Source organism: Nuphar pumila, chromosome 5 (assembly GCF_984573655.1).
Source record: "Nuphar pumila chromosome 5, dmNupPumi1.hap1.1, whole genome shotgun sequence".
Taxonomy (NCBI): Eukaryota; Viridiplantae; Streptophyta; class Magnoliopsida; order Nymphaeales; family Nymphaeaceae; genus Nuphar; species Nuphar pumila.
Window position 1 is genome coordinate 92255154 of NC_143253.1, and position 26950 is coordinate 92282103.

A 26950-nucleotide genomic window follows, 5' to 3' on the forward strand; every position below is an offset into this window, starting at 1 on the left:
GGGTTGACCTGCATATAGCAGTGTTGACCCCCCTTGTTGCTACAGCAATGGAATCGCTGATTCCAACATTTGTCTTATTTCTTTTAAAAAAAAAATTGTTAGTTTAAGCAATTTGGAATATTAGTTGGTTCAGCCCCTCCATGCATTTGAATCCCCATTTTCTTTCTCATTCTGATTTTAGTCCCCGTATTTACCTTCGATCATTTGTTTGCATTTTGATCTTGATGACATTTGATTGCATATTATTCATTTCATTTGGTGTATTTTCCGTGTTAATGGCATTCTTTTTTTTTACTGTCTTCATTTGATTTGATCAGAACCCTCATTCCATTTTCTTGTTGATTCTCGATTTCTACTTTCATTTTTATTCTTCTGTGAATTTTCAGTCTCTTGCTTATGTTTTATCTTTGTTCTGAGAATTCGACTTCCTGTTTCTATTTGGTTATTGCGTTTAGGTTAGGTGAATATGGTAATTCCCCCAGAATTTTCATCACAGTACCCTGTTGTAACAACAATCTATGTTTTCCTTTCCCTTGAATTGCTGGTTTACCACCCCTTTTTTTTATTATTTTTTTTTTGTTTTGTTTTGTTTCCTGTTTCCTTTTGTAATTTTTTTTCCCAATCTTTACTTGCTGTGAATATTTAGTTTGATATCATTTTTTTATCGCATCTACTTATTTTTTTCCTGTCTTTAGCTTCATCAGTATCTCCTATTTCAGTTTCACGATACCTCATTTCTTTTCAGTATTTGATCTGGCTTGTACCAATCTGATGCATAATATGGCATTTACATTTAGAGTTAAATCCAAATAGTTGAGCATCGGCAGCTCTACAGGATCAGCAGTTGTCGTGAAATGCCCTATTTAGCTAATCAAAAGCTACCTTCGATTTATTATGAGGATGGGTTGTTTATTGGTTCATTGTCTCTCCAAGCCACGCTTCAGCATCATCCGTTGGTCAATTGCATCTATGTTTGTTGGGTGTCGATCATCGAGCATTTTGGGTAATTTGTTTTGCACCCATCTGTTCGATCGTTCTGGTATAGGGTAACAATATATAATGTTGTTTACAATGTCTTCGCTGTAACAATTTCATCACGATAAAATCTACTTTGGATTCGGTTGCAATCCTCACCATTACTCAGATCAGGCTATTCTGCAACTTTCCTTTTGCTTTGATATGATACTCACTTATATGACAAAAGTCTGATTTCATAAAGATTATCCCCTGCTATCCCAACTTCTGCTGTGATCTCTGGTCCAAAGAAGGAAGTGAACTTTGTATGTCTTTGCTCAAAAGCTGCCAGCTGCAAAACTTTGGCCTCAAGTACAAGAACTAAAGAATACCTGCCATCTTCAGTTACTTCTTCACGAATCACGGGGAACACAGGAGCACTTCGCCTTGGGATTCCACCCTCCTGACCATATCGGAAAATTCATTTTAAAGCCTCATTGAGGTGTTATTCATCTCCATATTTGAATCTTGTAATATCATTCTTCACCTGTTAAGGATAGAGGAAAATTGTATGTCAGCATCAGTGTGGACTACTCTGAGCCAAGAAAAACATTGGAATATGCTCCAAAGCCATATGAAAGAAATGGGCATCCAACAGCTAGCCCAACAACACCGGACAAGACCTTGGACAGTGAGAAGCCATCATCAGGCATAATTGCCTTGTTCAGTATGGATGTAGAAGGTGTTTTCGTGGAGTATGCAACATTGGCTAACATCACCAACTTCATATTTTTTTAGTCAATTTTACAGCTTACTGCTCTTGCTTAGCCCTATTTTTTTTTTTTTTGGGGGGGGGGTGGGCAATATGCAGTCTCAGAGGATGCAATCCAAGCCAATTCCTCAAATTCTGAATTTAGTTGTGCTTTTCCTAAAGAACAGAGAAAGTTGAAGTTCATAACCTTGATGGGGCTCGTGGAGATGAAAAGCCGCAGTAGCAGTCACTGCTGAGTCTTCATGGTACATTAGGTTATTGGGGCCTCCAACGAGTTTATGGTATAGCAGACCTAAGGCTACGGTGGATGCCCATGCTTACTGATGCTTGCCATTCACCTCAATCCCCAGTAGTCCCGCTTGCGTAGCCTTTCAGGTACGCTCATTGTTATATCTTTCCACTTATCATTTATACCTGTATATTCATTTCAGCATACAGAGCAAGTCTTATGTATCATATTTTATGGTTTGCCTTGCTTGAGTCACAAAAGTAATGTAACATTTGGTATAAAGGATAGAGAGGTTTATACCTTTCAGATTGATCCACTATAGGTGCGTTTTGTACTTCTGTAGTTGGTACCAGTTGTTTCTTTATTTCTTTTTTTTTCCCTTTTTTTTTAGATGATAAGAATTTATCCCCGAAGGATCTTGAAATACAAATTGTTCTGTCTGATATCAATAGGGCTTCAACATTGATGCCACTATGTTCTTTGTCCTTGTTATTTTATCACTACATGTTTCGTTAAACACAACTTTTGGAAGTTCAGTATCTGGTTGGCTGGTATGGCATTTCAATTCTTCTCATGTATTGTTTTTGGCTTTGATGATGAAATAATGTATCTTAGCTACATGGCCATTCCAACACAGCCCGCAGAAACGACGAGTCCTGCCTTGAATTTACCATGTCTGCTTTATACAAGATTCCATGGATAATCGCCAAACCATTGAATCACTCATCGCATCTCCATTAGATTCAATTTCACAAGCAGTGTAAGAATCGGCAGTTGGATTTCTTTCCCACCAGCTGTTTGGGGAGCATTTGCAGAAGAGTGCCAAAGTGCAACAATCATAGGACTGATGAAGGATTTCTCTGTCTTGTTCCAGATATGTTAGATTACAGCTCACCTCTATCATTCGGCCTGCTGATATTGATATCAGTATCGTGGAGGAATCCCCATCGGTTACAGTAAACCCTGTTCTATCCAAATGGATTACCCCATTCAGAAGATTTCCTGTTATATCTCAGATGAGGGTGGTACCAGGCTGGCGCTTGAAGCATTTGCATTAATGCCTAAGACTGCTAGAAAATGGATATCATTTTGCAAAAAGAAACTTGTTTTTTATTATTGAATTGTGACCTCTCTTGTACGGTCAACAAACAACATATTTCATAAAGCATCCTTTGTTGTAATTTTGTTTCTTTATATACTTCATTAGCTATGTCCTCACATCACTTGTCACCTGTAAATCACCTACAACACCTTATAATTCATTATCTTAACATTTACATGTACCCCATTTATCAACACTCATACAACACCCAATAACCTCCAAACTACCCAGTCCATCTGCTGTGTCCCACCCCCCACAACCTCCTTGTACACTATCTCCACTTCAGCACAAACCTCCATTTCACTACTATCACCCTTTTCCCATGTTGTACATTACCACCATCTCCACCTTCTCCAGCATGCATCCTACTCTCATCAACATATAGCTATAGCCATCTTCATCCTTCACAGCATACTACTACCTCATTTCTGCTCTCTCTACTGTTACAACTTGGAATCCATTTCACAGCACCCAATAACCCCTCTTTTTTCCACAGCATCATTCACTGTTATTGCAGCAAACCTTTCACAAGCTACGTTTTCTGCACAAGCCTCTTTCACACTCATTATCATAATCACACATTAACCACTTATACAATGCTACCCCTTCTCACCTTTGCAACTACCAATTTCCAGCATTCATTACCTGCTGCAGCAAGTTGTCCTCTTCAAATGCCTAGCCAGCCTGGGCATGAAATGCCACTTTCATAGTATGACTATGCAACCCAGCCCTTTGCTTGGCCCAGTCACGAGTAGTCTCCATTAGCCCAACCCGACTATGGTTGGTAGTTTATTGCACAGAGGTATATCTTACCTCACCCATGCCTATTACATTCATCCATTGTGCATATTCCACAGCATACATTCTACCACATGTATTACAATAGGCATTCTTCATTAAGATAATATATATATATATATAGTTAGTTAGTTAGTTAGTTAGTTTAGGATTTGGTATGTGCACTCAATGTGTAAGACCCGCAAATTTTCAGAAAATTTATGAATAAATTCATGAGGCATTTTCCTGGTAAAAATATCATTTTTTCTCAGAATGCGAAATGAATCAATTTCTGCGAGCCAGTTATACTTGAGATATTTGTCGCTTTGCGAATATATGCTCAAACACTCTGAAAGCCATAACTTCCTACCTGAACGAAATCAAAAGATTTCTTTGAGCCAACTTTCTTAGTTATGTCAATACGAAGAGAATGGCGTACTCAGAATTTTTCAGAAAAAAATCGCCAAAAACCCGAAATTTTTGCGGGACCCACAGAAATATTAGTGGGACCCATAGAAATATTTCTCAGAAAAACATTCTAGAATATTCTAGAATGTTCCAGCACCTTCCAGGACCTTCCAGCTTCTTCCAACACCTTCCATGGAAGGGATTTCTTAAAAAGCCCAAGGGCATTTGGGTAAATGGGGTTGCTTAGCCCCTTAGCAACCTCCCATATAAATAGAGGAGCCCTGCTCCTTTAGAAAATTGCCAACCCCTCTCCCTCTCTCTCCTCCTCTTTCTTTCTCTAGAACCTCCCCTACCTAGCCCACTTGGTTTGAGCCTGCCTGACTTGGTCTGAGCCTGCCTGACTTGGTCTGAGCCTGCCTGATCTGGTCTTAGCCTGCCTGACCTGGTCCTAACCCACCTGATCTAAGTCCAAACCCAGTTGACTTGACTTGAACCTAGTTAGGTTTGAAGTCAAAGTCAAAGTCCTTTTTCGTCCAAAGTTTGGAGTTGATCCTTTTAGAAGTCGAGCCTCGTTCGAAGCATCGAAGCATTCTAGAGTCGTTTATTCCTCAAATCGAAGTAAGTTTGCTTCATTAATCCATCTCTCTCAAGTATTTGCTTGTTTGTATATAGCTTATACTTTCTGAAGTAGTATCTTGCTTTAGTTCTTGGTTGAGCCCCTTTTGGACACTTCGGTGTTCACCTGCTCGCCTCGTAACTATCGTCGGATATATATGTTCAAATATGCGGTATCTGCGTTCTTCAAAATAGTATCTCGCCTCAGTTCTTGGTTGAAATTTTCAGAACACTTCGGTGTTCATCCGCTCGCCTCGTAACTATCGTTGGATACGGATCTAGGCGTATATCTGTTGATTCTGCCGACGCGTTCTATATCGCACAGGCTATGTAATTTACCTTTGTTGTCGCGTCGTATGATGTCAAATCTCATGCTTTCTGCAGTTTTCGATTACTGCACTTTCGATTATGCATTTACTTACGTCGTTGTGTTGAATGACACCAAGGCTCTTGCTTTCTGCAAATATATATATAAAATATTTCGTTCAGTTACACATCCTGAACAATAGTATATGCATTTCTTTACGCCGCCGCTGTATAAAGCACAGGCTTCTGCTTATACTACATATATGGCGCGTAAATGAGCGTTCAAATGAAGATCAACTCCAAATCGCCAATGTGATTCCCTTATCGCTCCTCGTTCAAGATTTTGCTTGACGAATGAAGCTCCTATTGGAAAGGCTTCGCTTTTTGGCAAAATGCTCTTTACGTAAAGACTAAGTCAATTACGTATGGCCTGGTTATGACCCAGGGTTCCTGCAACCTTGATGGATGCAAGGTACGCACAACGGTGCACATCCATTTCTCGAGTTAAGCATAGCGATTTCTCGCCAAAGTGGGGAGATGCCGCTGAAATGGATAAAAGAAACACACGCTTTCTCCGTTAAAGAGAGGAAGTGCTGCTAAAATTTTTGAAGAAGCTAAGAATAGCTCAGAAAGAACGTAGCAGGATACTTTGTCATATATCAGAGTGCTACTCAGTTCATGGAATGCCTTCTACAATGTAGAAGGGTTCGTCGCACCATTGTCGATAGAGCAGAGGAGGTGCTGACGAAATAGTTGGCAGAAGAGCTGCCGAAACCGGTTAAACGGCATAATGATGTCTGTTGATGGAATGATGCCAGAACGACTCGTATCCTTGTGCCTGCGAGGGCACCTTACTCATAAGGGCCGCTGAGCCAAAGTAGAGGTCGCGCCTTGACTAGGTTTGGACTCGTTGCGTAAAAATATGCCGAGTAGCCGATCTATTTAGATTGAGTCATATGCATGCTCATTGAGAACGGTTACACAACCAGACTCGTAAGGGCCGAAGGGCCAGAGTGTGTTGTTTCCACCCAGAAGGGCCATAGTGTGTTGTTTCCACCCAGAAGAGGTGTGGTGGCCGCAGTGCCAAGAGCGGTGTTCTGCATGCATATGAATAAGACTTAAGGTCGCACATACCCTGCGGTTGAAAATCGTATTAGGGGTACCCCCTCAGTTGATGACTGGGTTGGGGCGGACTAAATGGGGTCGAGTAGATACTCCCGTAGTGCTGAGGCACTGTGAACAACCCAAAATTTTCAAAGTTTTGTAAAAATGACCTTTTTGCCCCTGACTCCATCTTCCGAAAAAATCAAGACTAAATTTCAGGTATTCTTCAAATTTTCTGGATTGAATTCCATTCAAACTCGATTTCGGAGTCAAACCCAGTGTTTAAGGTCCAAATTTGAGCCTCGTTACTCAATTTACAAATCAAAATTATAAATACCAAAAACATTTTTTTGAATGGCTCAAACAGCTCATTTGGCACCCATTTGGATCCACTATTTTATATTTTCTCGATTCGAGGTCCAAACCTCGAATATCACCTCAAATTTCGGGTCCAAAATTGCTTTCTGAAGAATTTTTCAGAGTAATAGTTTTGAATTCTCAGAAAAACTCTCTTTTGTAAATATTTTGCAAAAATACAAAAAAATAGTTTTTAATCTTTGTTTTCTCGTAAAACTTTAAGATTTTATTCTAAAAATGAAAAATAATGAAAAATAATAAAATACCAAAAAAAATGAAAAAACTACGAGAAAAACAAATGGTTTTAAAGCTTTTTAAAAGCTAATTTTGCTAAAAAACTTATTTTAAAACCATTTTTATGAAAAATCTTGTTGAAGGAGCCTCTTTTTTGGAAAATCCAAAAAAAAAATCACGAACCTTCCAAACCCTCCCCTTTTCTCTCACTCTCTCCACCTCTCTTTCGTTCACCCTCACTGAAACCCTCTTCTCCTCAAACCCTCCATCTCTGAACCCCCCTTCCTCTCCACCTTTGATTTCCAACAACCCTGATCCTCCCGAAGCCTCTTCTTCCTCTTTAAAAGAGGCACGAAGGGGAAGGGTTCAGGCATCACATTTCACCTCCCCATTTCCTCCTTCTTCCTTCTTCTTGAATCGCCTCTTCATCCCCTTCTTCCCCTATTCTACTGGTCTTCCCTCGATTAACAAGAAGGATCGATTCCCCCCCCCCCCTGCGAAAGCTAAAGGAAATCGATCAACCTCCCTCATCCCTACAATCACAGAAATTTTCACCACAATAGTTGAAGCCCTCTCCCGCTTCGATTAACCATCCGATAAGTTTTTCTCTCCTTCGTTCTTTCCTTTTTCTTTAGTTTTTCCTGTTTCAAATCATACCATCTATGCACCCTTGGTGATGTTGATGTTGCCTATGCAAGCATCAACCCACCTTGTGCAACAACAATCGGAAGATTCATTCTGACATCTTGCTTTGTGTTTATCAGATTTCCCTGATTTTTCGGTTAAAAATCTATTCACGCCTGATTTTCTCTGCTTCGTTTTATTACCTGATCGCTTGTTCTCTTCTGCCTATTTACTTTAGTCATCTTTACTTTTTTTTATTTTGAATGACATCAGATTTTGAATGACATCGGACAACACTCTGATGCCTTTTTGGTTTTGTATTTTGATTATTCTCAAAATTCTATTTGATCATCTATCCCATTATGTTGCTCATACCAGATTTTTTTTTCTTTTGAACGATTTCCCATGTCTGATGATGAGAGGATTTGAATCACCCATTTTTCATTCCAGGCTAACTATTCATATTTTATTTCTTAATCATTTACCATCTTCACTGATTCACCTAGGGCCTTCATTATCATTTGTTGATTATTTAGTTCAATTATTTAATTCTTTTACTATTTATCTGATTTATTTGCATGATTCATCTGCTTGATTCATTTATTATCTGTCTAAATCACCGATCCAAACCCTGCAATCTGATTGACCCAGGCTCTTCATCAGGAATTCCATTTCCATCATGGTAATGAATCCTGGTCGATCATGTGGGTTGGAATAATTTTGTGTTATAAGTTCTAAATATCTCTTTCTGGTTAATATAAAGTGCAACCTCTTGATGATCGATTTGCCAGAACTTGTTAGGCTCTAGGCAGTGGCCGAAAGGTGGATGGTGCCAAAGCATCTCCTGCTTCTTACCCCTTCTGTCATATGTAGGGTAATGCTATTCACCCTCCTAGTCCCAAAGAAAAGATTTTTCATGTTCCCAACATATATCACTTCATGTATAATCCACTAGGATCAGTTAAGCTATCCTTACCAATCTATTGGAAAATTACACAAAGGTATTGGCCAAACGTTGTTTGCTCTTGGTAGATTAGTTGTAGGAAATGTCAGCAAACCTGGAAACTTTCCAGCATATCAAGGAGGTGTGTCACCAGTGGCTGCTGAATTGAAGAACTGCCCATTGCGGTAAGGCCCTCGGTAAGAATCTCCAAATAATCGGATGCTCCAAACAGCCTCAAGAATCGCTCCTTGCTAAGTTCTATACATCATAGCACCTCCCTGTTAGCTTTGTGTTTCGTGATACATTTTCTGCTATTTATTTTCCTGTCACTTTCTCGTTGTTTGAGTAGCTGCTTGTCACATTCTTGTTATTGTGCTTTTACCTGTATTTCATGTATATTTAGTATTTTAATATTGTTAATGAGTTTTTGATTGATCCCCTGTTTTAAATCATTAATTCCCCTTTTCCATTTTGATTTTCCTGTGGATTTTGACCTCTTGCTTACATTATGCTCTTTGTCCTTGATGTTTGGTTTCTTACCTTCATCAACCATGGTGTTTTGATTTTCATTGAGAATCATCTAATAGCATTACTTTAGCGGATAATGACCTAAAGCTATTGTTGAAATTAATGGCTTACACTTTTTTTTTTCTGCAATATATTCATCATGGCACTGTTTATTCTGTAGTTGATTAATCCCAAATAATGAATCCAGTTTTCATTTAATGTTCTTGCATTCATATGATTATTTTCCTTTACATATAATTAGTTTGTGTTAATTCCCTTTATGAAGATTGGATGTCATTTTACATTAGCTTTGTTTTTGTCAGGTATTGAACTCGTGCAGGCAGGATCAAACAAACTCTTTTTCTCAACTTTTATCAACTTTTTGTTTATCAATCTTTATTAGTCTTACCAGTTTTATTCATTTTTATTGATTGTTCATCCATTTTATTAAATTCTTCTTGTCAATTCTTATTTCAAAATACCTCTTCAGGTTAAGGGATAAACCTGATGCCTGTTTCCCATGAGGTATTTCTTTTTTTCTTCATTTTCCCCCCCTTCAGGTTAAGGGATAAACCTGAAACCTTGTCCTACGAGGTCCTTCTTTCTTCAGGATAAGGGATAATCCTGAAATGTCTTTTAAAGCTTCATTAATCTCTGCCAAATCTTTTTAAAATCTTATTCTTTACCCAATTTTGTCAAATTTACCTTTCTTTATCCAACTTTGTTAATTCTTCTGATTCTTTATCAAAGCTTTTCATCAATTTTTGCCAAAATTGTATTCCTTTCCCATTCAGGATAAGGGATAATCCTGAAACCCCTCATAAGAGCAACGATGCTACCTGTGAGAATTCTGTCGCAAAGGTAATTTTCATAAATTTCCTTAATTCTTCTATTGTGTTAAATCTTCCATCAATTTCTATCTCTTCTTGTCAGGTCCTCTCAAATTTTATTTCTTTCCCAGTCAAGGTAAGGGGGGCAATCTTGAAAATCAGATCACATGCAAATAATTCAGTCCCTGAAATAGTCATTCTCAATCTTAGATCCGGTCCTCGCACTGGCAAACCTTCAAAATTCAATATTCTGATTAAAACTTTCTGTCAAAAACCCGAGTTTTGATTCGGGCTTTCCTTTTTTATCCAATGCTCGCGTTGGAACCAATCATTTCTTCAGAAAATCGAGTTTTTCAAAACTCGGGTTCCTCTTTTATGTTTTTGAACATCCAAGTTCCGACTCAGGTTTTTCCCTCTATTATTTTCGTTTGAAGTTCCAAGTTCTGACTAGGACTTCCTTTTGGATCCAATGCTCACGTTGAAACCAATCGTTGCGTCAAAATTTCGAATTATTCAAAACTCAAAATTCTCTTCTATCTTTTGTTTTGAAAATCTGAGTTTCCACTCGGACTTTTCTCTTTATTCTTTCGTTTGAAGATCCGAGTCCCGACTCGGACTTCCTTTTGAATCCAATGCTCGTGTTGGAACCAATCGTTGCATCGAAATTTCGAATTTTTCAAAACTCAAATTTTTTCTTTTATCCTTTGTTTTAAAAAGATCTGAGTTCCCACTCGGGCTTTTCCTTTTCTTTCATTTGAAGTTCCGAGTTCCGACTAGGACTTCCTTTTGGATCCAATGCTCACATTGGGACCAATCGTTGCGTCGAGAATTCAAGTTTTCCAAACTCAAAAATTTATCTCTTATCTTTTTATCTTAAACATCCGAGTTCCGACTCTTGTTCTCCCCTTTATATATTCCATCTTCCTTTTTAAACACACAAGTTCCAACGCAGAATCTCTTCTTTTTCAAAAACCTCAACTGTCAGGCGGGATCTTCTGCCAAAATCTAGTCTTCCGGCTGATCCACCTTCAGGATTATTCTCTTTACAAATCCTTATTTGCCCTTTCAGGATAAGGGATAAACCTGATGCCTCCTACTAATGAGGTATTTTCTTTCCTTTCTCCCCCAATTCAGGATAAGGAGGCAAATACTGAAAGCAGACCATGTGCAGTTAAAATGTGATGGTTCATTGAGTTCAGAATTTTCATCAAGAATCTTTACTTTCTAAAAACTAGCTCATCTTCACAACCCAGTCCTCGCACTGGTTATCTCTCAAAACTCTTCAATCACATATTGAGCTTATTTTTTTCAAAATCCGGTCCTCGCACCGGTAACTTCCTAAATTCAACCATTCTGATCAATTTCTTTCCTCCAAAAAAATTCAAAATTCTGACTTGAACTTCCCAAGATTTGGTATTCCAATAGGATCCAACTTTTGCTGGTCTTGTATTTCCAAAGGGATCCAGCTTTTGTTGGTCTTGTATTTCCAAAAGGATCCAGCTCTTGCTGGTCTTGTATTTCCAAAAGGATCTAGCTTTTGCTGCACTTGTATTTCCAAAAGGATCAAGCTTTTGCTGGTCATGTATTTCCAAAAGGATCCAGCTTTTGCTGGTCTTGTATTTCCAAAAGGATCCAACTTTTTGCTGGTCATGTATTTCCAAAATCGAAGATTCAACTAAAGGTCTCATCAAAATTTACATTTGAGTAATTATCTCGCTAATGGATTCTGGAACATTATGCCAATTTGCTAAAAGCATTTGTTGATTCTAAAAAATTCTTATTGCACGAAAAGAATTACCTCAAAGTACCTCTAGTATTCTTTCCAAAAAGGTGAAACTTTTTGCGAAAAAGAGGTAAAATTTAAATCTTTTCCTATTGATCAACCAAAAGGATGTAAGAAATATCCTCGATATGATTTGTGAAAGAAATATTCAATGATGTTGAAAAGCCAGAAGTGAATTGAATATTGATCATGGCTAGGGCGCATGTTTTAAGACGGTTATCTGGCAATCAGGCAGTGGAAATATCTTGAGCTATACAAAGAATCCACTCAATCCATGTCCTCTCAACCATAAAAGTTACAACCAAATATCTGCAAAAGGGATCTCTCAACTGTCGTCAAGATGAAGATGAGTAGACGAGTTAGACCCCCGGGACCAAAGAAGATTTGGATCATCTCTGAGATGAAGGAATTTGTGAAGGATCCTTCCAGGGAAAGTTCAGATCACCGTCGAGATGAAGGCGAGTGTTATGAACCTACTGACAAACCATTAAAGATATTTGATTTCTGCTATCAACTAAAGACCCTTTTGAGCCAATACCATCAATATAATACCTGAGACAAGAAGAAGGATCGGAACATCTCCAAGATGAAGGAGTTTGTGACGTACCCTTCCCTGAAAAAGAGAGAAAAGTCAGGACACATCCAAATGAAGGATGATGTTAAAAACCCGAGAAAAGTGCAATGACTCAAAAAGAGTGCAAAAGGATCATCATGGGAAAACACCGAGATATCAAACTGCCAAAATTGTCAGAAGTCATCCTTTCTCGTGCAAAGTTCTTTTATCAATATCTTTTCACTACTTGTTTTTATGAAATTAAGAATATTTCTTTTCTTCTCATATCAGGGAAATGGATAGCTTCCTTGAAGAAAATCATCAGTGCTAAAATTTTGAATTTGACTCTTAAAACCGAGGAGTTAACCTCGATGGAGGGAATACTCTAGGTAAAAGAGGGAATATCTTTTTGCACATACGTGCACATTTTTTAAGCGTTTGAGTCAACTATAATTTTATCTTATTGGCAAAATTTTCTAGCTATTCCAAAAATAAAATAAAAAATTCAATATCCATTTTGATGCAACCTAGCGTTGTTTATATCTTCCAGGAAAAGTTGCCTCATTTAGTTGAAGTATCTCTTCATGTCCCATCATGGTTTCTCCATTTGAGAAATCCGTATGGTTGTTCTCACTCAGGTTAAGGGTCAAAACTTGAATTTTCTGCGAGAGGTCATTGATTTCAAAAGCTATTTCAGTCTCAACAATGAGACGCCCCATTTCGTCCCCTTTTCAAAGCTTTAGGGAACCCTATTTTCCTCCTTTCGCAAACTCCTTTCGGATTTGTTTTTCCAAACTCCGAAGGTCCCATCGTGGTTTCTCTATTTGAGGATTCCATCTTGGTCGTACCCGCTCAGGTTAAGGGTCAAACCTGAATTTTTCTGCGAGAGGTCATTGATTTCAAAAGTTATTTCAGTCTCAGCAATGAGACACCCCATTTCATCCCCTTTTCAAAGCTTTAGGGAACCCCATTTTCCTCCTTTCGCAAACCCCTTTCGGATTTGTTCGTCCAAACTCCGAAGGTCCCATCATGGTTTTTCCATTTGAGCATTTCATTTGGTCGTCCCCTTCAGGTTAAGGGTTAAGCTTGAACCTCGTGCCACGAGGTATTTTCCTTTTTAGGTTTGGGTTAAACCTGAGTCTCATTCCAATAAAATTCTTCGTTTTGACGAGATGTTTTCTTCCAGTCTCATCATGGTTCTTCCCATCAAGGAATCCATGCTTTGTATATCCATCAGGATAGGATTCCACTTGAGATTCACCTCACGAGGCATTTTTCCAGAAAAATATCCCATCAAGGTCCTCATGTATTCCTTTTCTTATTCAATTCATCTTGATATATCTCCGTCCTATCCAAGTTAAGGGCTAAACCTGAATCATTCCAAAAAACGAATCCTGTCTCACCCATGAGACTTGATCGAAATTCCTATTTTCCACCATCTTCGGAATTTTTGCCCAAAGTCCCATTATGATTTCCTTATTATCCAGTCATATCATTTTTCAAGGATTTTGTCTCCCCAAAACCATTCAGGGTAAGGTTTTAAGCCTGAAAAGCCATATTTTTCAAAATAATTCTTCCACACCCAGTTTAGATCTGCTGACTGGAGCATTTTTAAAATTTGAAGTGTTATCTTTGCCACTAAGCTCGGCTTTCAACCGGCTTAGTAGCAAAGAGGGGCATCTGTGAACACCCCAAATTTTTCAAAGTTTTATAAAAATAACCTTTTTGCCCCTGACTCCATCTTTCGAGAAAATCAAGACTAAATTTCAGTTATTCTTCAAATTTTCTGGATTGAATTCCATTCAAACTCGATTTCGGAGCCAAACCCGGTGTTTAAGGTCCAAATTTGAGCCTCGTTACTCAATTTACAAATCGAAATTATAAATACCAAAAACAGTTTTTTGAATGGCTCAAACAGCTCATTCAGCACCCATTTGGATCCACTATTTTATATTTTCTCGATTCGAGGTCCAAAGCTCGAATATCACCTCAAATTTCGGGTCCAAATTCGCTTTCTAAAGAATTTTTCAGAGAAATAGTTTAGAATTCCCAGAAAAACTCTCTTTTGTAAATATTTTGTAAAAATACAAAAAAAATAGTTTTTAATCTTTGTTTTCTCGTAAAACTTTAGGATTTTATTCTAAAAATGCAAAAAAATGAAAAATAATAAAATACCAAAAAAAATTGAAAAAACTACGAGAAAAAAAAATGGTTTTAAAGCTTTTTAAAAGCTAATTTTGCTAAAAACCTTATTTTAAAACCATTTTTATGAAAAATCTTGTTGAAGGAGCCTCTTTTTTGGAAAATCCAAAAAAAAAAATCACAAACCATCCAAACCCTCCCTTTTCTCTCACTCTCTCCACCTCTCTTTCATTCACCCTCACCGAAACTGTAAGACCCGCAATTTTTCAGAAAATATCTGAATAAAATTCATGAGGCATTTACCGGTAAAAATAGCATTTTTTTTCTCAGAATGCGAAACGAATCAATTCCCGCGAGCCAGTTATACTTAGGATATTCGTTGAATCGCGAATATATGCTCAAACACTCTGGAAGCCATAACTTCCTACCTGAATGAAATCAAATGATTCCTGCGATCCAACTTTCTTAGTTACGTCAATACGAAGGGATTGGCGTACTCAGAATTTTTCGGATAAAAATCGCCGGAAACCCGAAATTCTTGCGGGACCCACGGAAATATTGGTGGGACCCACAGACATATTCCTCAGAAAATATCTGGTGGGACCCACAAAAATATCCCATGGAATATCCAAGTGGGCCCCACACCAAGGAACCTCTTGGCATTAAAAAGAAGCCAAGGGCAAATGGGTAAAGGGGAAACTTGGGGCCCAAGTTTTATTTCCTATAAATAAAGGCCCTCCCCTTTAGAAAAAATCGTCCCCCCCCTTTCTAGCCTCCTCTTTCTCTCTCCTACTTCCTAAAACCTCCCCTACCTAGCCCAGTAGGTCTGAGCCTACCTGACTTAGCCTGAGCCTGCCTGACCTGGTCCTAACCCACCTGACCTGGGTCTGAACCCACTTGACCTGGTCCAAACCCAGTTGACTTGACTTGAACCTAGTTGGGTTTAAAGTCAAAGTCAAAGTCCTTTTTGGTCCTGATTCCGATTTGGGTTTCTGAACCCAGACTTAGCCTACTTGAGCTGAGTTCGAACCTGCTGAACCCAGTTGACTTGGATCGAACCCTGTTTGGTTCAAACCACTTAGGTTGAGTAGCTTGACCTGCTCTACCTCTTTCTCAACTAAGTCAGCTTTATCTGACTTAGTCTGACCTCTCGAAGGAAGGCTCGAAGCCAAAGAAGCAACCCGGAGTCGTTTCTTCCACGATTTGAAGTAAGTTCGCTTCGTTGATCCATCTCTCTCAAGTATTTGATTATTTGTATATAAAATATACTTTCTGAAGTAGTATCTTGCTTTAGTTCTTGATTGAGCCCTTTTTGGACACTTCGGTGTTCACCCGCTCGTCTCGAAACTATCGTCGGATATATCTATGTTCAAATACGCAGTATATGCGTTTTTAAAATGGTATCTCGCCCTAGTTCTTGGTTGAGCCATTCAGAACACTTCGGTGTTCACCCGCTCGCCTCGTAACTATCGTTGGATACGGATCTAGGTGTATATCTGCTGATTCTGCCGACGCGTCTTATATCGCACAGGCTATGTAATTTACCTTTGTTGTCGCGTCGTATGATGCCAAGGCTCCCTGTTTTCTGCACTTCCGATTACTGCACTTCCGATTATGCATTTATTTACGCCGTCGCGTCGAACGATGCCAAGGCTCCTGCTTTCTGCAATGTATTTACTTACGCCGTCGCGTCGAACGATGCCAAGGCTTCTGCTTTGTTATATATGTAGAATATTTCGTTCAGTTACACACCCTGAACAATAGTATATGCATTTCTTTACGCCGCCGCTGTATAAAGCACAGGCTTCTGCTTATACTACATATATAGCGCGTAAATGAGCGTTCAAATGGAGATCAAACTCCAAATCGCCCATGTGATTCCTTGACCGCTCCTCGTTCAAGATTCTGCTTCACGAATGAAGCCCCTATTGGAAAGGCTTCACTTTTTGGCAAAATGCTCTTTACGTAAAGACTAAGGCAATTACGTATGGCCTGGCTATGGCCCAGGGTTCCTGTAACCTTGATGGATGCAAAGTACGCACAACGGTGCGCATCCATTTCCCGAATTAAGCGTGGTGATTTCCTACCAAAGAGGGGAGATGCCGCTGAAATGGATAAAAGAAACGCACGCTTTCTCCGTAAAAGAGAGGAAGTGCTGCTGAAATTTCTGAAGAAGCTAAGAATAGCTCAAAAAGAACGTAGCAGGATACTCTGACATATAGCAGAGTGCTACCCGGTTCATGTATTGCCTTTTACAAACGTAGAAGGGTTCGTCGCATCGCTGCCGATAGAGCAGGAGAGGTGCTGACGAAATGGTTGACAGAAGAGCTGCCGGAACCAGTCGAACGGCATAATGATGTCCGTTGATGGAACGATGCCAGATCGACTCATATCTTTGTGCCTACAAAGGCACCTTGCTCGTAAGGGCCGCTGAGCCGGAGTAGAGGTTGCGCCTTGGCTAGGTTTGTACTCGTCGCGTAAAAATACGCCGAGTAGCCGATCTATTTAGATCGAGTCATATGCATGCTCATTGAGAACAGTTACACAACCAGACTCGTAAGGGCCGAAGAGCCAGAGTGTGTTGTTTCCACCCAAAGAGGTGTGATGCTCGTGGTGGCCGAAGTGCCAAAGAGCGGTGTTCTGCATGCATATGAATAAGACATAAGGTCGCACATACCCCGCGGTTGAAAATCGTGTTAGGGGTACCCCCTCAGTAATGACTGTGTTGGGGCGGACTGAATGGGGTCGGGTATATACTCCCGTAGTGCTGAAAGCACGGGCTGCCTAAATGGCATGCAGATTCTATCCAAGTAATTGTAAGACTGACAGACCCCTTTAGGAATTATGCTCACTGTGGAATGACAGTGATGGTACAGCCTTGAGTGACACGTATTTTACTTTGGACCTGATAGAGTCCACGATGGCCTCAGTCACTCATGGGTTTTGGGGTCGTGGTTATCCTTAAGATCTAAGGATTGAACCCAACTACTGCAAGTAGAGGATGCATCCGAATATGGGCCTAGTAGGGTTCTCCCAGTTGAAACACACTGCCCTACTATGGATTGGGTCAACAGGCCTCTGGGGTATCTAAAATACATAGAATAATCAACCCCCAGAACGTCGCGTTGATGCCCGGACAATAGCTCTACCTGCGTACCAAAGGCGGGAGCGGTTAATTATCGAAACAATGCATTAGCTTAGGTTCAGCGATGCTTTGAATGTATGAGTGGATGACGTGTTGAGTCAGTCCTGCATAACTTTTGTGAAGGTGTCATGTTCGGTATACTACTGGACCGACTGGGCAAAGACCCGTGTTGCATCCGCACGACTAAGCGAAGCTCGAGGAGTTGTCCTTAGATGCGTGGGATACGGATGTGCCAAGTATGAAGACTTGAGCTAGACATCACTTGAGCCCCGAAAGAGGTCATGGCTAAGTCATGGAGACTTAAGCGGTTATTCAAATCACAGCCCTGAAAAGGCTTGCTCTAAGTCATGAAGACTTGAGCGGATGTTCAACTCATAGCCCTAAGGAGGCTCCTGCGATATACGCTAAGTCTTGGAGGCTTGAGCGTCGTTATTGCGCATTGCGACCCTGAGTGGTCATTATTGTATTTGAGTTGAATGGATGTATGACAGCATGCTTACCAGACCATCAGTGGTTCTGACCCCGTTTAATGGAGATTTCAGGTGTTGAACCTGCGTGGTGATATGCGGAGCAAGGCGGCATCGAGTTCTAGGGTTTCTCTAGACAGAGTTGTACTGCTTCCTTTTTATTGAACCTACACTGCTTTTCTAAGCAGTAGTGTTGTAATAAACATGTGGTTTTCGATAAAATGGAACACTTTGGTGGTCAATGAGTTGCTTGGCCACATACCTGCAACGTACTCAGAGTTTTCTAAAACTGACGACTCATTATCGTCTGATTCCGCTGCTAAAAGCTTTTCTAAATTCCGCTGCAAAGAAAAAAAAAAAAGAAATTCATGAAAATTTTAACATAGCTTTGTTTTGGAAATCCAGGGCGTTACAGAATTGGTATCAAAGCATGAGTCTGAGAAACCTGGTTCAAGATCCGTCATGGTCCCGATATCGCACTGTAAGTATATGTTTTTATACTTTTGTTCTGATCTGGGTGCATCTTTGTATAGATGGCAACTCATGACTCGCGTGGATACTGCTATCGCTGCAAGGTCATGCACGATGAGTGGATATGCCCGTATGAAGTCCAAGACTGCCAATACTGTGGCGAAGATGGGCATTCCGCCAACGAGTGCCAAAGGAAATATACCGCCGATATGGGTCGGCGGGCTTCAAAGGGTCTCAGGGATGAGACTTCGCGTGTCAGTGGACCGCATCACTCTAGTGTTGGGAGCAACCATACCCCAACATCTTCTGATGAATTACAAAGGTTGAGGGATTTTGATTTGAACTTCCTTGCGGAGGTCTATCACTCGCCAAGCTACCATCCGGCATCACATACGCCGAGCTTAAATGGCATGAACAAAAGAGGGGATTCTTTCTGTTCGCCGATCATTATTCCAGACTCCCAGAGTCTTGATCTTGCTGACTGGGAAAGTGGACTGGAGTCCGTCATATATCCCCAATATTCGCTTGCTAGTGCGGAAGTGCCGCCCAAGCCAAAGCTAGTAGTGCCTGCACCAAGGCCATGTGGCAATAGATGGACCTTTTGGAGTTCGTCTTCATCAAAGAAATCCAAGTCTTAAAGAGACTGGTGATGTTTTGGAGTCAGTAGACTCATGTATATAGTTTCTCAACTCCTAAAGTCTGCCAGTGCGGCATGCCATTTTGTTTAAGGCGATGCTTGTGTAAATGTGATGTATATTAAGTAAATAAAGCTTTTACTTCCTCATATACATCGAGAAACTAAAAACAAGTGCTTGTGTGTGCATAGATAAATGGCTCCTACGACGAGGAGAATCATACCAAGCGAGGAGTCCCATACGCAAGGATTCCTATTGGAGACACTCAACAACCTGGTTACAGCCATCCGTGAAACGAGGCCAGAACCAGTCGCACCACGAAACGAGCACCTAGGAGAAGTGACTTATGAGAAGTTCCTCAAACTTGACCCGCCAGTTTTCATTGGCAGAGCCGATCCTGAGCTCGCAGAGAGTTGGATCGAAGAGACAGAACGTGCCTTCTCAGTACTAGGAGTACCAGAGGAAAAGAAGACCAACTTTGGCACGTATCGGTTGAAAGACAATGCACGGAAGTGGTGGGATACCACTAAACTTATCCAGTTCTCACAAGTCGAAGTCATTCCTTGGACTGACTTTCGGAGGACTTTTATGGATAACTACTTCCCGTTGCATTCCAGAAACATAAAAAAGATGGAGTTTCTGGAGTTGGAAAAGGGCGGTATGAGTCTAATGGACTATACCACCAAATTTCAGAATCTAGAGCGCTACTGCTCTCGATTGTTCGAAACAGACCAAGAAAGGGCCGACAAATATGTGAATGGTCTGCGCGAAGGGCTGCGATCTCAAGTGATAACAAGCATGCCTTCGACTTTTCAGGCTGCGGTAGCAGCGTCTTCAAAAATCCAAGAGGATTGGGCGCGATCTAAAGTGATCGTAGCAAAGAAGCCCATAGTGAATGGTGGGAATCGTAAAAGGACGTTCCCAAGTGACCAGGGTTCACGACAACCCTTTCAAAAGAAGAAGTTCCAAGGAGGGAACAACACTCAGCAAGTCGTAAGGCCAAGACAGAACCCAACTCCGAATGGTCAGCAGTCCAACTTCAGCTGCCCAAGGTGTCGTATGAACCACCCCGGAAAGCCATGTCCTCGTGACATTGGTGGGTGCTTGTATTGTGGCAAGATGGGCCACTTTATAAGGGATTGCGCCAAGAAGGCTGCAGATGAACAGAGAAGTAATGCCGGATCTGCCGGACCCTCTCGACCAGCGCCACAACGTTCTCAGTTTCAACGACCTCCATCTAGAATAGAACAAAGGCCTGCTGCAGGTCGTGTATACGCTGTAACGACTGAACAAGTCGAAAATGGTGACCTGATTGAAGGCATCGTACCTGTTAATGGACATGCAGCTTACATCTTGTTTGATTGTGGTGCTACTCATATGTTCATCTCTGACGATTTCACCGAACAACTCCACGCCTCGGTGCAACCGATTGATAAAATGATCGAAGTATATAACCCGTTGGGTTCACGCACCAAATGTATCCGGTGTGTGAAAAATTTGGATATTGAGATAGCAGGGCAACACTTGCCTACTGACGCCATCCTGATCGATATGATACAGTACGATGTCATTCTGTGAATGAATTGGTTGGCTCAGAATAATGCCAAGATTCTATGCCGCGAGGGCAGAGTGATTCTATCTCGACCCAGATTGCCTAAGATGGAGTACCGGTTATCCAAACCAATTCCACAGAAAAGGCTCATATCAGCACTTAAGGTACAAAAATACCTTAGGAAGGGTTGTGTGGCCTTCCTGTTGAGTCTCTCAGTGGAAAAATCAAATGACCAACCCCTTGAGAGTTTGGAAGTGGTGCGGGAGTTTCCCGATGTGTTTCCTGAGGAATTACCAGGACTTCCGCCACTTCGTGAGGTTGAATTTGGAATTCAATCCTTACTTGGAACAACGCCGATATCCAAAGCCCCGTATCGAATGGCGTCAGCTGAACTCAGTGAGTTGAAGTGTCAGTTGGAAGAACTGATGGAACAAGGGTTCATCCGTCCTAGTGTGTCATCGTGGGGAGCCCCAGTGCTGTTTGTAAAGAAGAAGGATGGATCCCTTCGGTTATGCATCGATTATCGGATGCTTAACCAGGCAACTGTTAAAAATAAGTACCCGTTGCCTCGGATTGAGGACTTATTCGATCAACTCAGAACAGCGAGGGTGTTCTCCAAGATCGACCTCAGGTCAGGATACCATCAACTCAGAGTAAAGGAAGAGGATATACCTAAGACTGCCTTCAGAACGAGATATGGCCATTATGAGTTTGTAGTAATGCCCTTCGGACTCACTAATGCGCCTGCTGCCTTTATGGATCTAATGAACCGGATATTCAGACCATATTTGGATAGTTTTGTCATCGTCTTTATTGATGACATTCTCGTATATTCTGAGAACAAGGAACAGCACGTGGAGCACTTGAAAATCGTCTTTAAAACCCTTCAAGATAACCAACTCTATGCTAAGTTTTCAAAATGTGAATTCTGGCTAGACAAAGTGATGTTCCTTGGTCATGTGATCTCGAAAGATGAAATTGCAGTAGATCCTGCGAAGGTGGAAGCTGTGATGGACTGGAAGCAGCCAGAAAATATTATTGAGGTCCGTAGCTTCCTTGGACTTGCCGGATATTATCGGAAGTTCATACAAGACTTCTCCCGAATCGTCGTACCGATGACGAAATTACTTAAAAAGGGAGTCAAGTTTGAATGGACTGACCAGTGTAAGGAGTGCTTCGAGGTTCTCAAACAGAGGCTTACCACTGCCCCTGTCCTTACCTTACCTTCTGGTCAGGGAGGCTTCGTTGCTTATACCGATGCCTCAGGAACAGGTCTGGGTTGTGTGTTGATGCAGCATGGCAAAGTAATCGCCTATGCGTCACGACAGTTGAGAGTCCATGAGAACAACTATCCAACCCACGACTTGGAGCTTGCCGCGGTAGTGTTCGCGCTTAAAATCTAGCGACACTACCTGTATGGAGAGAAATTTGAGGTCATGTCGGACCATAAAAGCCTAAAATACCTCTTTTCTCAAAAAGAACTCAATATGCGGCAACGGTGATGGCTGGAATTCCTTAAAGACTATGAATTCACGCTTTCCTATCACCCTGGAAAGGCGAATGTTGTAGCAGATGCCCTTAGTCGCAAAACTGTTGGCACTCTGGCCAGCCTAACTAGACAATGGAAGTTGATGGAGGATTTCGTCAACTGGAAGCCATTTTTGGCTGATTCTGGCAGAATCCAAATGTCATGTTTGATGATCCACATTGAGCTTCTCGATCGCATCGTAGCCGAACAGTTCAAGGATCTCCAGTACTTGGAATTGAAAGCTCGTGCTGAAAAAGATGACACTTTCTTCCATTTGAAAGAAGATGGAGGAATATGGACGGAAGAAAGGATTTGGGTTCCAAATAACCCTGAGCTAAGACAGGAAGTACTCCAGGAGGCTCATAATAGCAAGTACACCATTCACCCTGGAGGTACGAAGATGTTCCGAGATTTGCAGAGGAAGTACTGGTGGAAGGGTATGAAGCGTGATGTGGCTACGTTTGTCTCGAAGTGTTTGATCTGCCAGCAAGTTAAGATCGAACATCAGCGACCTGGTGGAAAGATGCAACGGATCGAGATTCTAGAATGGAAATGGGAAGGCATTACGATGGATTTCATCGTTGGATTGCCTCGATCCAAGAGACAACACGATTCGATATGGGTGATCGTAGACAGACTCACCAAGTCTGCTCACTTCCTGCCAATCAACACTCGATACTCAACTGAACGATTGGCAGAGATCTACATTCGGGAAATCGTTAGACTCCATGGAGTGCCGATTTCGATTATATCTGATCGTGACCCGAAGTTCACCTCTCACTTTTGGGAGCAGCTTCAGAGAGCCCTGGGGACGAAACTCAAGTTCAGTACAGTATTCCATCCCCAAACAGATGGGCAATCAGAATGAACCATACAGACTCTTGAAGATATGCTAAGAGCCTGTATGCTGGAATGGAAAGGTGATTGGGATTCCCACCTAGCTTTGGCTGAATTTGCTTATAATAATAGCCACCACGCTAGCATTGGGATGGCACTGTATGAAGCCTTGTATGGGCGACCCTGTCGATCACCAATCCATTGGGGTGAAGTGGGTGAGCGAACCTTGGACTCGCCCATTGTGTTGCAGCATTATACTGAGCAGGTCCACATGATCAGAAAGAAGCTACTGACTGCTCAGAGTCAACAGAAGAGCTACGCCGATCAGCAGCGTAGGGAACTCACTTTTGCGGTTGGAGATAAGGTTTTTATCAAGGTCTCTCCAACCAAGAGTGTGTTTCGTTTTGGAAAGAAGGGGAAGCTCAGCCCCAGATTCGTTGGTCCCTTCGAAGTTTTGAGCCGAATCGGAGAGACTGCCTACCGAGTAGCATTGCCACCACAATACGCGCAAATACATGATGTATTTCACATATCAATGCTTTGTAAATACGTTCATGATCCTTCTCACGTCATTCAACATGAAGATATTGACATTCGAGAAGATATGACGGTAGAAGAAAGGCCAGTGGAGATCATAGACCGCCGATAGCAAGTGCTAAGGACAAAGGTCATTCCACTTGTTAAAGTGAGGTGGCAACATCATGGAATCGATGATTGCACTTGGGAGCCTGAATCGGATATGCGGGATAAATATCCTGAACTCTTCACCTTGTACTCTTAGCTGAATTTCGCGGACGAAATTCCTTTAAGGGGGTAATGATGTAAGACCCGCAATTTTTCCGAAAATATCTGAATAAAATTCATAAGGCATTTACCGGTAAAAATAGCATTTTTTTTTCTTAGAATGCGAAACGAATCAATTCCTGCGAGCCAGTTATACTTAGGATATTCGTTGAATCGCGAATATATGCTCAAACACTCTGGAAGCCATAACTTCCTACCTGAATGAAATCAAAGGATTCCTGCGAGCCAACTTTCTTAGTTACGTCAATACGAAGGGATTGGCGTACTCAGAATTTTTCGGAAAAAAATTGCCGAAAACCCGACATTCTTGCGGGACCCACGGAAATATTGGTGGGACCCACAAAAATATTCCTCAGAAAATATCTGGTGGGACCCACAAAAATATCCCATGGAATATCCAAGTGGGCCCCACACCAAGGAACCTCTTGGCATTAAAAAGAAGCCAAGGGCAAATGGGTAAAGGGGAAACTTGGGGCCCAAGTTTCATTTCCTATAAATAAAGGCCCTCCCCTTTAGAAAAAATCGTCCCCCCCCTTTCTAGCCTCATCTTTCTATCTCCTACTTCCTAAAACCTCCCCTACCTAGCCGAGTAGGTCTGAGCCTACCTGACTTAGCCTGAGCCTGCCTGACCTGGTCTGAGCCTGCCTGACCTGGTCCTAACCCACCTGACCAGGTTCTGAACCCACTTGACCTGGTCCAAACCCAGTTGACTTGACTTGAACCTAGTTGGGTTTAAAGTCAAAGTCAAAGTCCTTTTTTGTCCTGATTCCGGTTTGGGTTTCTGAACCCAGACTTAGCCTACTTGAGCTGAGTTCGAACCTGCTGAACCCAGTTGACTTGGATCGAACCCTGTTTGGTTCAAACCACTTAGGTTGAGTAGCTTGACCTGCTCTACCTCTTTCTCAACTAAGTCAGCTTCATCTGACTTAGTCTGACCTCTCGAAGGAAGGCTCGAAGCCAAAGAAGCAACCCGGAGCTGTTTTTTCCACGATTTGAAGTAAGTTCGCTTCGTTGATCCATCTCTCCCAAGTATTTGATTGCTTGTATATAAAATATACTTTCTGAAGTAGTATCTTGCTTTAGTTCTTGATTGAGCCCTTTTTGGACACTTCGGTGTTCACCCGCTCGTCTCGAAACTATCGTCGGATATATCTATGTTCAAATATGCAGTATATGCGTTTTTAAAATGGTATCTCGCCCTAGTTCTTGGTTGAGCCCTTCAGAACACTTTGGTGTTAACCCGCTCGCCTCGTAACTATCGTTGGATACAGATCTAGTTGTATATCTGCTGATTCTGCCGACGCGTCTTATATCGCACAGGCTATATAATTTACCTTTGCTGTCGCGTCGTATGATGCCAAGGCTCCCTGTTTTCTGCACTTCCGATTACTGCACTTCCGATTATGCATTTATTTACGCCGTCGCGTCGAACGATGCCAAGGCTCCTGCTTTCTGCAATGTATTTACTTACGCCGTCGCGTCGAACGATGCCAAGGCTTCTGCTTTGTTATATATGTAGAATATTTCGTTCAGTTACACACCCTGAACAATAGTATATGCATTTCTTTACGCCGCCGCTGTATAAAGCACAGGCTTCTGCTTATACTACATATATAGCGCGTAAATGAGCGTTCAAATGGAGATCAAACTCCAAATCGCCCATGTGATTCCTTGACCGCTCCTCGTTCAAGATTCTGCTTCACGAATGAAGCCCCTATTGGAAAGGCTTCACTTTTTGGCAAAATGCTCTTTACGTAAAGACTAAGGCAATTACGTATGGCCTGGCTATGGCCCAGGGTTCCTGTAACCTTGATGGATGCAAAGTACGCACAACGGTGCGCATCCATTTCCCGAATTAAGCGTGGTGATTTCCTACCAAAGAGGGGAGATGCCGCTGAAATGGATAAAAGAAACGCACGCTTTCTCCGTAAAAGAGAGGAAGTGCTGCTGAAATTTCTGAAGAAGCTAAGAATAGATCAGAAAGAACGTAGCAGGATACTCTGACATATAGCAGAGTGCTACCCGGTTCATGTATTGCCTTCTACAAACGTAGAAGGGTTCGTCGCACCGCTGCCGATAGAGCAGGGGAGGTGCTGACGAAATGGTTGGCAGAAGAGCTGCCGGAACCAGTCGAACGACATAATGATGTCCGTTGATGGAACGATGTCAGATCGGCTCGTATCCTTGTGCCTACAAGGGCACCTTGCTCGTAAGGGCCGCTGAGCCGGAGTAGAGGTTGCGCCTTGGCTAGGTTTGTACTCGTCGCGTAAAAATACGCCGAGTAGCAGATCTATTTAGATTGAGTCATATGCATGCTCATTGAGAACGGTTACACAACCAGACTCGTAAGGGCCGAAGAGACAGAGTGTGTTGTTTCCACCTAAAGAGGTGTGATGCTCGTGGTGGCCGAAGTGCCAAAGAGCGGTGTTCTGCATGCATATGAATAAGACTTAAGGTCGCACATACCCCGCGGTTGAAAATCGTGTTAGGGGTACCCCCTCAGTAATGACTGTGTTGGGGCGGACTGAATGGGGTCGGGTACATACTCCCGTAGTGCTGAAAGCACTGGCTGCCTAAATGGCATGCAGATTCTGTCCAAGTAATTGTAAGACTGGCAGACCCCTTCAGGAATTATGCTCACTGTGGAATGACAATGATGGTACAGCCTTAAGTGACACGTATTTTACTTTGGACCTGATAGAGTCCACGATGGCCTCAGTCACTCATGGGTTTTGGGGTCGTGGTTATCCTTAAGATCTAAGGATTTAACCCAACTACTGCAAGTAGAGGATGCATCCGAATATGGGCCTAGTAGGGTTCTCCCAGTTGAAACACACTGCCCTACTATGGATAAGTTCAACAAGCCTCTAGGGTATCTAAAATACATAGAATAATCAACCCCCAGAACGTCGCGTTGATGCCCGGACAATAGCTCTACCTGCGTACCAAAGGCGGGAGCGGTTAATTATCGAAACAATGCATTAGCTTAGGTTCAGCGATGCTTTGAATGTATGAGTATATGACGTGTTGAGTCAGTCCTGCATAACCTTTGTGAAGGTGTCATGTTCGGTATACTACATGACCGACTGGGCAAAGACCCGTGTTGTATCCGCACGACTAAGCGAAGCTCGAGGAGTTGTCCTTAGATGCGTGGGATACGGATGTGCCAAGTATGAAGACTTGAGCTAGACATCACTTGAGACCCGAAAGAGGTCATGGCTAAGTCGTGGAGACTTAAGCGGTTATTCAAATCACAGCCCTGAAAAGGCTT